The sequence below is a fragment of the Schistocerca americana genome, chromosome 11 (genome assembly GCF_021461395.2).
Source record: "Schistocerca americana isolate TAMUIC-IGC-003095 chromosome 11, iqSchAmer2.1, whole genome shotgun sequence".
Classification (NCBI taxonomy): domain Eukaryota; kingdom Metazoa; phylum Arthropoda; class Insecta; order Orthoptera; family Acrididae; genus Schistocerca; species Schistocerca americana.
Genome location: NC_060129.1, coordinates 100,581,321 through 100,595,272, shown reverse-complemented (window position 1 = coordinate 100,595,272; position 13,952 = coordinate 100,581,321). Strand labels below are relative to the sequence as shown.

Below are 13,952 nucleotides of genomic sequence, written 5' to 3'. Positions count from 1 at the left end.
ACATTTTGAATTGAAATTTGAAACACGTGAGTGAAATGAAAAAGATAGGTTCAACCTTCCAGAAAATTTGAACTTAATTAAGGGGTTCATATACTCTCTCAAGAATAAAAGCTCTTCTGTTTTTGATGGTGTTTACAAAAGAATACTAAAGATTTGTTCCCATTTAATAAGTTTGGTATTGTTTGAAATATGTAATACATAACTGATTCAATGCATTTTCCAAGAGAGACTAAAATATGCCATATTTAAACCGCTCTTTAAGAAAGTTGATAAGAGAAACGTCAGTAAATCCCGACCTATTTCACTGTTGACATCATTTTCCAAAATTTTTGGGAAGATGATGTATTCTAAAAACGTATATCTCACATTGGCAACAATAATATCCCAAATAAATCACAGTTTGGGTTCCATAAGGGTTGCTCTACTGAGAATGCCATTTCCATGTTCACACACCAGATATTACACGCATTAGATAACAAAATAGTACAGACAGGTATTTTCTATGAACTATCCAAGCCATTTGATTGTGCGAATCATAGTATCTTACTAGATAAATTGAAGTTTTATGGGATTGATGGCATAGCCAACGAAGGGATCATGTTATATCTAACCAAACGAATGCAGAAATTCAACGAACGGAATCAAGGGACACAATTCTGATTGGGGAGAAATCACATATGGAGTTCCCCAAGGCTCAATCTTAGGTCCACAACGGTTTCTCATATATATAAATGATCTACCAACTAATGTAAACAAGCAGATTAGCTCTTTTTGCATATGACACCAGTATTGTAATCACTCCCAGTATCCATACAGAAATAAAAGAAATGGTGAACGAAGTTCTCAAAAGTATTACTGACTCGTTATCAGCGAATGGTGTCAGCCTGAATTTCACAAAGACACATCATATTCAGCTCTCCACCTCTAGGGCAACTGCATCAGTGATAAGTGTAACACACGTTGAAGAAATAATACATAGGGAGGAAACTTTAAAATTCTTAGGTGTCCATATTGATGAGAATTTAAATAAAAAAAACACATTTTGGAACTCCTAAAACAACTTAGTTTGAGCACATTCGCACTTAGAATCAGGGCAAATTTTGCGGAGAGAGGCATCAGTAAGTTGACACATTTCGATTATATTCATTCTGTAAAGTCATATGCAATGACTTTCTGGGGTAACTAATCTTTAAGAAAGATCTTCATTGCCCAGAAATATGGTGCTAGAGTAATTCGAGATGCTATCTAAAACTTTCGGGACTGGTGCTGCCATCTGTTGAAAACTTTCCCTTTGGACTAACGGTCACCATCACCCTCAAGTAGTTGCCATCCGCACGTACACACCGGTCCCAGCGCTTCTGCTATGGGTGAAACGTTTTCTGGAAGTCCTGTTCTTTGAGGGTGTTTATCACTGCCAGCAATGCTTCTTGAATCCTCTCAAGAGTGTCGAACCGACGGCCTTTCAGCTTGAGTTTCAGTTTTGGGAATAGCGCGAAGCCACAAGGTTCCAAATCTGGCGCGTACGGTGGGTGGAATATAACCCCCATGTTGTTTTTGGCCAAGAAGGTCCTGGTGAGCAAGGACGTGCGACAGAGCGCGTTGTCGCGATGCAGCAGCCAGTTCCCTTGACGCCAAAGTTCGGGCCGTCGTCGCTGCACGTTTTCACGGAGCCGTCGCAAAACGTCACAGTAGTACTCAGAATTCACTGTTTGTTTGGGTGGGTCGAATTCTTTGTGCACAATTCCCTTGTTATCAGAGAAAACGATGATCATGCTCTTCACTTTGCTCTTCACCTGTCTCGCCTTTTTGGGTCTTAGAGAGCCCGGGCTCTTCCACAGGGACGGTTGTTGCTTCGTCTCTGGGTCATAACCGTAAATACAGCTCTCGTCGACTGTGGCAACCCGTGAAAAGAGGGTTGGATCATCAGATGCGGTCTGACGAAGGTGCTCACTTCAACACGCTGTGCCTTCATAAAATCTCCACACACCAAACAAAAAGTATTGTGGAAATCAGTGTGGACACGCAACACGTCCCCCCACCTAAATGACACTCTGCACGCTGACTCATCAGATATGCAGCCCTCACTACCTAGTTGTGCAAAGATATACTACTGCTATTTTCCAGTTGGCAGCACCAGTCCCGCAAATTTTGGATTCCACCACGTACGTGGGGCTCACCTGTGATTTTCTTCTAGACATGCCTTTAAGAAGTTGGGCATTCTGACTACTGCTTCACAGTATATTTATTCCCTGATGAAGTATGTTGTAAATAATCCTCTACAATTCAAAAGGAAAAAAAGGTGTGAAACGGGGGCACCACGTTACAACAAAAATTTTTGACGACTTACCCCGTGATATAAAATGTCTAACAGATAAAATTTGAAAATAAATTGAACAAGTTTCTCCCTGACGACTCCTGCTATTCCGTAGAAGAATTCTACACCTACATCTATATCTACATCCATACTCCGCAAGCCACTGACGGTGTATGGCGGAGGGTACCTTGAGCACCTCTATCGGTTTTCCCTTCTATTCCAGTCTCGTATTGTTCGTGGAAAGAAAGATTGTCGGTATGCCTCTGTGTGGCTCTAATCTCTCTGATTTAATCCTCATGTTCTCTACGCCAGATATACGTAGGAGGGAGCAATAAACTACTTGACTTTTCGGTGAAGGTATGTTCTCGAAACTTTAACAAAAGCCCATACAGAGCTATAGAGTGTCTCTCTTGCAGAGTCTTCCACTGGAGTTTATCTATCATCTCCGTAACGCTTTCGCGATTACTAAATGATCATGTAATTAAGCGCGCTGCTCTCCGTTGGATCTTGTCTCTCTCTTCTATCAACCCTAACTGGTACGGGTCCCACACTGCCGAGCAATATTCAGGCAGTGGGCGAACAAGCCTACTGTAACCTACTTCCTTTGTTTTCGGATTGCATTTTCTTAGGCTTCTTGCAATGAATCTCAGTCTGGCATCTGCTTTACCCAGGATCAACTTTATATTATCATTCCATTTTAAATCACTCCCAGATAATATATGGAATTAACTGCTTCCAGTTGCTGACCTGCTATTTTGTAGCTAAATAATAAGGGATCTATCTTTCTTTGTATTCGCAGCACATTACACTCGTCTACATTGAGATTCAATTGCCATTCCCTGCACCGTGCGTCAATTCGCTGCAGATCCTCCTGAATTTCAGTACAATTTTCCATTGTTACAACCTGTCGATATACTGCAGCATCATCCACAAAAAGCTTCAGTAAACTTCCTATGTTATACACAAGGTCATTTATATATATTGTGAATTGCAACAGTCCTACGACACTCCGCTGCGGCACACTTGAAATAACTCTTACTTCGGAAGACTTCTCTCCATTGAGAATGACATGCTGCGTTCTGTTATCTAGGAACTCTTCAGTCCAATCACACAATTGGTCTGATAGTCCATATGCTCTTACGTTCTTCATTAAACGACTGTGGGAAACTGTATCAAACGCCTTGCGGAAGTCAACAAACACGGCATCTACCTGAGAACCCATGTCTATGGCCCTCTGAGTCTCGTGGACGAATAGCGCAAGCTGGGTTTCACACGATCGTCTTGTTCGAAACCCATGCTGATTCCTACATAGTAGGTTTCTAGTCTCCAGAAAAGTCATTATACTCGAACATAATACGTGTTTCAAAATTCTACAACTGATCGACGTTAGAGATATAGGTCTATAGTTCTGCACATCTGTTCGACGTCCTTTCTTGAAAACGGGGATGACCTGTGCCCTTTTGCAATCTTTTGGAACGCTACGCTCTTCTACAGTACACCGCTGCAAGAAGGGGGTCAAGTTCATTCGCGCACTCTGTGTAAAATCGAACTGGTATCCCATCAGGCCCAGCGGCCATTCATCTTTTGAGCAATTATAATTGTTTTTAATCCCTCTGTTATCTATTTCGATATCTACCATTTTTTCATCTGTGCGACAATCTAGAGAAGGAACTACAGTGCAGCCTTCCTCTGAGAAACAGCTTTGGAAAAAGATATTTACGATTTCGGCCTTTAGTCAGTCATCCTCTGTGTCAGTTCCATTTTCGTCACAGAGTGTCTGGACATTTTGTTTTTATCCACCAACCACTTTGACATAAGACCAAAATTTCTTAGGATTTTCTACCAAGTCAGTGCGTAGAACTGTACTTTCGAAGTCTTTGAACGCCTCTCGCATAGCCTTCCTCACACTACATTTCGCTTCGTGTAATTTTTTTTTTTGTCTGCAAAGCTTTGGCTATGTTTATGTTTGTGGTCAAGCTCCGTTTGTTTCCGTAGTAGTTTTCTAACTCGGTTGTTGTACCACGGTGGCTCTTTTCCTTCTCTTACGATCTTGCTTGGCACATACTCATCTAACGCATATTGTACGATGGTTTTGAAATTTGTCCACTGATCCTCAACACTGTCTGTACTTGAGATAAAACTTTTGTGTTGGGCCTTCAGGTTCTCTGAAATCTTCTTTTTGTCACTTTGTCTAAACAGAAAAATCTTCCTACCTTTTTTAATATTTGTATTTTCGACTGAAATTACCGATGCTGTAACCGCTTTATGATCGATGATTCCCTGTTCTGTCTAACTGTTTCAAATAGTACGAGTATGTCTGTCACCAGAAGGTCTAGCATGTTATCGTCACGAGTCGGTTCTCTGTTTAACTGCTCAAGGTAGTTTTCAGATAATGCACTTAAAAAAAATTTCACTGGATTCTTTGCCCCTGCCACCCAGTATAAACGATTGAGTCTCCCAGTAAATTAAAATCTCCACCCAAAACTATAACATGGTCGGGAAGTCTACTCGAAATATTTTCCAAATTTTCCTTCAGGTTTTCTGCCACAACGGGCTGCTGAGCCAGGAGGCCTATAGAGACATACAATTACCAGGTTTGAGCCTGCTTTTCCCGCGACCTTCACCCAAATTATTTCACATTTCGGATCTCCATCAATTTCCTTCGATACTATTGCACTTTTTATCGCTATAAACATGCCTCCCCCTTCAATGTGCAGACTGTCTAAATTTGCAATCTGTAAAAGGTTAATGGTAGGTATTGCTAACTCAATCTGTATTTCCTTGTTTTCATTTTAGTGGAAAAAAGAATTATATGGTGATGTTTAGAGTACGAAGAGATGTACAAATTGATTTGCAGAATGAATGTAAAAGGAGTCGTACCACATCATCACGATTTATCGTGTAAAGTGATCCATGGAGCATGAAAGTTACTATCTATCGAACTACTGAGGTGTGATGAAGACTGTGGCAGTGGGAACGAAAGACAATTGTGTCTCCTAAGTGATGTAGGAGACACTGGCTGTGGGAAGCAGTGTAAATCAATGGGAGGATAGAGGAGCCTAGTCAGAGGAAGACGCTGAGTATGTAGGTATAGCTACAAAGAATGACTGGGTAGGAGGACTGAGGTATCAAGGGATAAAAAATTTCGTACTGGATGGCAGCGGAAATGAGTTCGTGCGCTAAAATTTTTGAAGAGGAAGGCGGGATGAGGATTGACGCAGGTGCTTCAACACTTTTCTGACAGGATCTTCTAAAGCGGAAGATAATACCTTAGTTATGCTCTGAAAGGAGTATTTTATTGCTAGCAAACAATAATGATTAATATTTGCACCACGTATGGTAAAGGAAGACCTCAGATGGAAAACAAGTTCTAAGCAAAGCAGAATGGTGGAAGTAATATATAGGAGATTTATACAATGGCGATGTACTGGAGGGCAATATTATGGAAATGGAAGAGGATGTAGATGAAAATGAAATGGGAGATATGATACTGGGTGAAGAATTTGACAGAGGAGTGAAAGACCTAAGTAGAAACAGGACCCCAGGAGGAGACAACATTCCATTAGAACTACTAATAGCTTAGGGAGTACCAGCCATGACAAAAGTCTTCCATCTGGTGAGCAAGATCTATGAGAGAAACATTTATGACACAAGCGAAATACCCTCAGACTTCAAGAAGAATATAATACTTTCAATCGCAAAGAAAGCAGGTGTTGATAGGTGTGAAAATTACCGAACTGTTAGTTTAATAAGTCACCTCCAAAATACTAACACGAATTCTTTACAGAGGAATGGAGAAACTGGTAGAAGCCGACCTCAGGGAAGGTCAGTTTGTATTCCGTAGAAATGTTGGAATACGTGAGGCAATGCTGACCCTACGACGTTATCTTAGAAAATAGATTAAGGAAAGGAAAATATACGTTTCTAGCATTTGTAGATTTAGAGAAAGCTTTTGGCAACGTTGACTTTTCAATTCTGAAGGTGGCAGGAGTCAAATACAGGGAGCGAAAGGCTATTTACAATTTCTACAGAAACCAGATGACAGTTGGAAGAGTCGAGGGGCATGAAAGGGAAGCAATTGTGGAGAAGGAAGTGAGAAAGGGTTGTAGCCTATCCCCGATGTTATTCGATCTGTGTACTGAGCGAGCAGTATAAGAAACAAAAGAAAAATTTGGAGTAGAAATTGAAGTTCAGGAAAAGAATAAAAACTTTGAGGTTTGCGCATGACATTGTAATTCTGCCAGAGACAGCAAACGACCTGGAAGAGCAGTTGAACCAGATGGACAGTGTCTTGGATGGAGGACATAAGATGAACATCAACAAAAGCAAAACGAGGATAATGGAAAGTAGTCGAATTAAATCAGGTGATGCTGAGGGAATTAGATTAGGGAATGAAACACTTAAAGTAGTACATGAGTTTCGCTATTTTGGGAGCAAAATGACGACAGTTGAAGTATAGAAGATATAAAACGTAGACTGGCAATCGCAGGGAAAGCGTTAATGGAGAAGAGAAATTTACTAACGTTGAGTACAGATTTGTTGGGTTGTCCTTTCTGAAAGTATTTGTGTGGAGTGCAGCAGTATATGGAAGTAAAACATGGACCATAAGTAGTTTACACAAGCACAGAATGGAAGCTTTCGAAATGTAGTGCTACAGAAGAATGCTGAAGATTAGATAGGTATATCACCTAACTAATGAGGAGGTTGCAAACAGAATTAGGGAAGAGAGTAATTTGTGGCAAAACTTGACTAGAAGAAGGGATCGGTTGGTAGGACAAAAATTTCGTACTGGATGGCAGCTTGGACGGTAAAAATCGTATAGGGAGACCAAGAGATGAATACACTAAGTAGATCCAGAAGGAAGTACGTTTCAGCAACTACCTGGAGATGAAGAAGCTTGGACAGGATAAATTGGCATGGAGACCTGCATCAAACCAGTCTCTGGACTGAGGGCAACAACAACAGCAACATAGTAAAGAAAATGTGCTTCAGGACTTTCGAAAGAGTACACAAGGGTTTTCGTAGTTAATACTTTGAGACAGGAAGTCTGCATGTACATGCCCCACTTTTAAGCTGTACTCCTGCGTTTAATTCATTATTATATATTAAGAAATTTTATTTGCATGCTTACTAATGTGAGGCAGCTTTCACTGATACTTGCATAATGTCAGTAAACATTTATCAGATTCGTACTGTTATCCTTTGGTGTTAGACAACATTGTTAGCCACACGGGAATTTATCTTTTCCGTCCACTGCCTCATAACTTGGCTTACTTGCCCGTGAGTACAGAGGCGAGCCAGCCGGCAGTGGACGCCGTGCGTTCGCCCACGGCGCCTCTGTTATTCCGCACGCGCCACGTTTAGGCGCTGCACCCAGGCAGAGGAGTGATACACAGGGTGATTCACGAAGATATGCAAATACTTAAATATGTTACTCTACAAGTAAAACCAAACAAAAAAGTTCATATAAACATAGGTCCGCAAGTGTTTAGTTACAGAGTTACGGCTAATAAAAGATTTTGCCTGAAATCTAGCAACTTCACTAATATGGAGCCATCGCAAAACTCTATGAGGTTAAAATAAAGCACGATTTCCATATATTTTGTTGATATTGGTCTGGTGAATCTAATGAAACATGTCCCAGACGTGTGCCTGCAGTGGTTTTCCAGAACATTCAGAGAAGCAAAGACTATTACACAAGTAAATTTGTTCACTTCCCTGAAACGAGCAACAAAATCCGTTCATACCCGCGCAGCTAAATGCATTGAACTCGGTGTAGACATTTTTGAGCATTTATTGTGGATTTATTGTGAAATTGTATGTACACTGTACAACTTCGTTAACACGGAGCTTTTGTTTTTTTCCGGTTTAACATGAATTCACGTGTGCTACGGTATTAATACAAGCAGATTATCTGATACATTCATATAGTTTCACTCAACGTTATTACCTTCATTTTTCCAAATTTATATTTTCTACAACTTCTGTTGAAAACTTTGTGCAATTATCTGGAATTTAAAAAAACAAATTGGGCCAAGTAGTTAATAAACTAAAAGTTTTACGAAATTGCGTCTTCTCTGGATGTTCTGGAAAACCACTGCAGGCTCACGTCTGGGACATGTTTATTAGATTCACCAGACCAATAACAACAAAATAAGTGGAAATCGTGCTTTATTTTAACCTCGGACAGTTTTGTGATGGCTCCATGTTAGCGAAGTTGATAGATTTCATGCAAAATCTTTTATTAGCCGTAACTCCGTAACTATGTTCATGTGAAATTTTTTCTTTAGTTTTACTTGTAGAATAACATATTAAAATATTTGCCTATATATGTCAGCATGGCAGCGTGGTTACATATTCCATCTACAGCGCCAAATATTCGTGTAGCCAGTCCTTCATTTTATAAAGATTCACAGGCTCGGTTTTCAATTTTGTCTATAAAGTTAATTAACCAATTTTCGTCGTCTATATGTATCATGCTATAGCGCTACGTTTATAACTTCTGTTATGAAGAGCGTATCCGTTGTCTGTGATAAATGACGGAATGGGGGGGGGGATTCCCATTCATTTTGTGGATGGAGATTATGAAGAATTGTTTATTTACTATCAATATACCACTTCCAACTACTTATGGTAAGATACCTACTAAAATAGATAGCTCTAGAATAAGGACCAGATTACCGTCAGATGCCGACCTGCTACCATGTCATCCTCTGACATATGCCAACACTGATTACTTCCTCACAGTGGCAGCGAGCCCTGTACAGACGCATTTGATTTATTTGAGAAGACACTGCTTTTCCGCCAACGGACTTTAGTTTCAAATGTGGAGAAACTAGGGAGATCACAAAGTCATCAGACCACCAAAAACAGAAATTCTGTTGGATATGACCGAGTGTTTATAGATTCATCACATCACTTAAGGTTAATAATAATGATGGCCTGATGGAGTTTCTGCTGATTTGATAGGATCACCCCTTAGCTATTTATGTAATCAACGAAGTGGTGCTTACTTCCTGACAGAGTTAAATGTATTATAGGATTAGCGATCTATAAAATTACACATAGCCAGACCATCTTTAACTATTTGCCTGTTTCACTCCTTCCACTCTTTTCAGAATTCTACGAAAAAGTGGCTACGAAAGAGTAGTGACGCTTTTAATTGAGCAGGACTCTTTAACTGCTTCACTGTTTCACTTTGAGGACTTCTCCACAGAAAATGGGATGTAAGGTGATTCATTAGCTAATGTGGTAATTTATCTTGTTGGTGTATTTCGTGACCGGGTGAAAATCTCCGATCGTGAGGAACACAAAGTTCTACTTGGCATCTACATCTACGTAATTAATCTGATATTCACAATAAAGTGCCTGGCAAAGGGTTCAATGAACCACCTTCAAGCTGTCCCTCTATCGTTGCACTCTCGAACGGCGAGTGGGAAAAACGAGCACCTAAATTTTTCTCTGCGAGCCCTGATTTCTCTTATTTTATCGTGATTATCATTTCTCCCTATGTAGGTGAGTTGCAACAGAATGTTTTTGCTATCGGAGGAGAAAACTGGTGATTGAAATTTCATGAGAACATCCCGTCGCAACGAAAAACGCCTTTCTTTTAATGACTGCCACTCCAATTCACGTATCATGTCTGTGGCACTATCTCCCCTGTTTCGCGATAGTACAAAACGAGCTGCCCTTCTTTGAAATTTATCGATGTCATACGTCAGTCCCACCTGATGCGGATCCCACACCGCACAGCAGTACTCCAAAATAGGGCGGATGAGCTTGGTGTAAGTAGTCTCTTTAGTAGACCTGATACAGCCTTTGAAGTGTTCTGCCATTGAATCACAGTCTTTGGTTTGCTCTACCCATAATATTATCTATGTGATCGTAACAATTCAGGTTATTTGTATTTGTAATCGCTAAGTATTTAGTTGAATTTACGCCCTTGAGATTTGTGTGACTTATCATGTAATCAAAATTTGGTGGATTTCTTTTAGTACTCATGTGAAATTTCTCACTTTTCATTATTATTGAGCTGTGTTGTAAGTCTAATTCCTCTTCCATATGTCGAGTTTGTCATTCGTATCGGAAGTCATAAGGTGTTACAGTCATGAAACGAACCTCTGACTGAGGGGGAACACGACGTGTGAGTTCCGACAAAGGCCGGTGCTGGGCCCACTCTCGCTCTTAATCTCCATGAATAACCTTGTAGAGACTCTAGCGTGCGGTTAAAAAACTACAGCTCGTGACCCAAGCACACTAATCAAGAATCCAAACTCAGCCCCATAACACAAGGATGACAGCCGAATATCCGGTTCACAGCTGGCAGTTTGTGAGTCTTAATACCACAGTGAGTCTCATTATGCGTTTCCAAACAAGCAACAGTGACCTACTTGCAGCAGTATCAGTCGTTAATGCTCACAAACCAAATGAAACAGTTTCTGTAAAATTCCTTGGTGTCCAAATCGGTAACAAATTAAAAAGTTGTCAACGAACAGAGACAAACTGATCGAGAACATCTTCGGCTCTCAGAAGCACCTCGCACCCTACTGACCTACAGGCAGGGACCTTTACTCATTTTGCCTCTTGTCACATTGATTTGGGGTAACGTCTCCTGGTGCACTGCACCTAAAGCAGATAAAGTGTTTATTCCGCGGAAGTGGACAGTAAGATTATTGCGGCACGTAGATAATCTTGCTTAACTCTTACAGTTCTTTCACTACTTCCGAATACGTTTATTGTAGCCGACAATTACAATCGGTTTTACCAGAGCACAGGGCGATTCCAAAGACTGCGCAGAAACTGTAACAGGTGCCACAGTTTTTTCGTCGGGAATTGGAGATACGTACACGAGGCTTTTGATACGCCCTTACAAAATTAAAAATAATTTTTGGGGGTCGTCAGATGTGGAGAGCGAGGTGACCATGCACCTGGACCACCTCTACCTGTCCAGCGTCTGAGTTACGTGGAACTGAGTGCGTCACGTACATCAAAGGAAAATGTGCTAATGCTCTTTCTATCCGCCATTTCTGCAATGCACAACATTGTCGACTAAACAGTACACTGCTGAAGTTCAGAGGCATTTTCATTGACTGTCTTGTTGTTCCTGAAATTCCATAGCCTGAGATTTACTTCCAACTGGTTAGGTTGTTTCGTTTTGGCTAACCGGTCAGCTCCTTCGGGTTGTGTGCAGTCTTTCAAATAACTGTACATAACGTAATGAATTCTACGTCCAACTGTCCACAATATTCTTTCTTGTTTTAGCAAAAACATTTATCAGTCCTCAGTGCCTGAAGGTCGGTCAACTGGGAAATAGGGCTTACATATACTGCCACTTTGTGGAAGAAGCTTGCTGCAAGTTTCCGCTGCTCATACTGTTTCAATCTAGGGTAAAATTAGTTCAGACAACAGCTTTGAAAACATACAAGATGCGACGACAGTAAATATTGGTAGTAATGGCACTGTTAAAATTATGCTGTAAGAGTAATCTGCTATTGTGCGTAACTCGTGTGAACCAATACAGGAAGGCATCAGACGAGCTGTTGCGTTCCAGGTCATGGAACATCGCAATAACCAATCAAGATAAAGTTCCTTCTAAATGGTTGAAATGGCTTTCACCACTATGGGACTTAACATCTGAGGTTATCAGTCCCCTGGAACTTAGAACTACTTAAACCTAACCTAACCTAAGGACATCACACACATCCATGCCCGAGGCAGGATTCTAACGTGCGACCTTAGCGGTCGCTCAGTTCCACACTGAAGCTCCTAGAACAGTTCGGCCACAGTGGCGGGAAAAGTTCCTTCTCCTTCTTCCTTAAGTGACCAATGAAACGAACTAACTTTTTAAAATTATAACGTAATGGCATGCGCAGCGAACAGTAACAACAAAATATAAGGGACACGGCATAGCTAGAGCGTTGCTAGTGGCCGAAACGTTGGCTTCTCTCCAGCAGCAGTAGTTTCATCCATGATGACGCGGTACCACACCTAGAAAACGTTTATGTCGACAGACTCTGGCTTCAGAAGCCTATCCAATTATAACCGTATAATGAGTCTGTCCTCTAACATTACCTTTTTTTTATATATAGATAACGGACACCTTGCGTACTATCGATTCTTGCATAGGTTAAAATTATCTCAGCTGTTTCATTAAAAGAATTCATATGATTTTGTATACGATGTAGTCTATGTCAGGCTACAATATTATTTTAAAAATAACTGAAATTGCGAAATTTGTGATATGCTTAAATATTATTAAATGTACAATCTAATACTAGATGTTAAATTTATTTCTAGATTGATTTAAAGAATAATTATATATTTTAGCGAGGATTATTCGTTGGTGCAACACTCCGTCGTCAGGCCACGAGTGGCCTACCGGGACCATCCGACCGCCGTGTCATTCTCAGTGGAGTATACGGATATGAGGGGTGTGTGGTCAGCACACCGCTCTCCCGGTCGTTACGATGGTGTTCTTGATCGAAGCCGCTACCATTCGGTAGAGTAGCTCCTCAATTGGCATCACGAGGCGGAGTGCACCCCGAAAAATGCCAACAGCGCATGGCGGCCTGGATGGTCACCCATCCAAGTGCCGACCGCGACCGACAGCGCTTGACTTCGGTGATCTCACGAGAACCGGTGTATCTACTGCGGCAAGGCCGTAGCCATTCTTTGGTAAAGAAAGTGTGTAAATTCTTTTGCTTTTTTAAACTGTTTGGAATAATGTGAGTACCGCAGAATGTATGGATTGGTGAGCATGCCTCCGATGGAAGAAGAAGTCTTTTGTCACCAACAATCCCGTTATTTTTTTTTCTAATCTAAAAAATGTATAAACGGTGTGATGTTGAAAGATGTGACAAAGAAGAAAATCCAAGAATAATACAGGCAAATCTTCATCGGTTATTTAGCTATCAACAATCTACAAAATCGAAATTCCAGTTGCAAGAATGTACCCCTAGATAAGACTTTGAGCCATCTACAACAAAAACGAGATAATGAAGATAGGTAAAGATAGGTAAAGATAGGTAAAGATAGGTAAAGCTCTCGAAGCTTTCGAAATTTGGGCAAAGACAGATAATTTTAATACTGATGTGTGGGAGAGTAAGATTACGAAGTTAAGAGAGACAGAAAAAAGGACTCGGTCCTTCCTTTACTTCCGCGCATTTTCACTGTGGCGGCTTTTAAGAATGAGGAACACTGATGACAGGAGACTAGGAGGCTGAGTTAAGTGAGGGGCGCGACGCGTCGCACGGCGGCGGCAGAAGTGCGGCGGAGACTCACCGGAGGCGTGCAGCGGCGTCGCAGCTGGCGGAGCAGTGGCGGGCGGCGGCGGCGGCTCCCGCCTTCTCTTCTGGCCTCGCGCCCTGGCCGCGGCTGGGCTGGGCCCGGCTGCCGCCCCCCCCCCCCCCCACCCACTGAGCCAGTGGTCACCACCCTCCTCCGCCTCCTTCCCCACCTGGCCCCCTTCCCCCATACACACCCACGCCCGATCCCAACAACGAAAGATCTGCAGCCGTTTGACGTCTCAAGTACTGCCGCGCAGCGCCTCACACGGAGGACGTGGGGGCACCTTCGTAATCGGGACAAGGGGGCACCTTCGTAATCGCGACAACTGCGCCGCTCCTCTTTCTCAGCTCGC

At 41.7% G+C, this 13,952-nt stretch overlaps 1 protein-coding gene across 3 annotated transcripts in view; it reads right to left on the bottom strand.

Moving 5' to 3' along the window:
• Nucleotides 1-13,657, bottom strand: part of LOC124553873 (ankyrin-3-like) — a 107,799-nt gene extending 94,142 nt beyond the window's left edge. For 2 of the 3 annotated variants that reach the window (XM_047127874.1, XM_047127876.1), the window contains exon 1: nt 13,595-13,657. The gene's annotated coding sequence lies outside the window, so the exon portion shown is untranslated. The remainder of the gene's footprint in view (nt 1-13,594) is intronic. The other variant, XM_047127875.1, reaches the window with a different exon arrangement.
• Nucleotides 13,658-13,952: the final 295 nt, after the last annotated feature.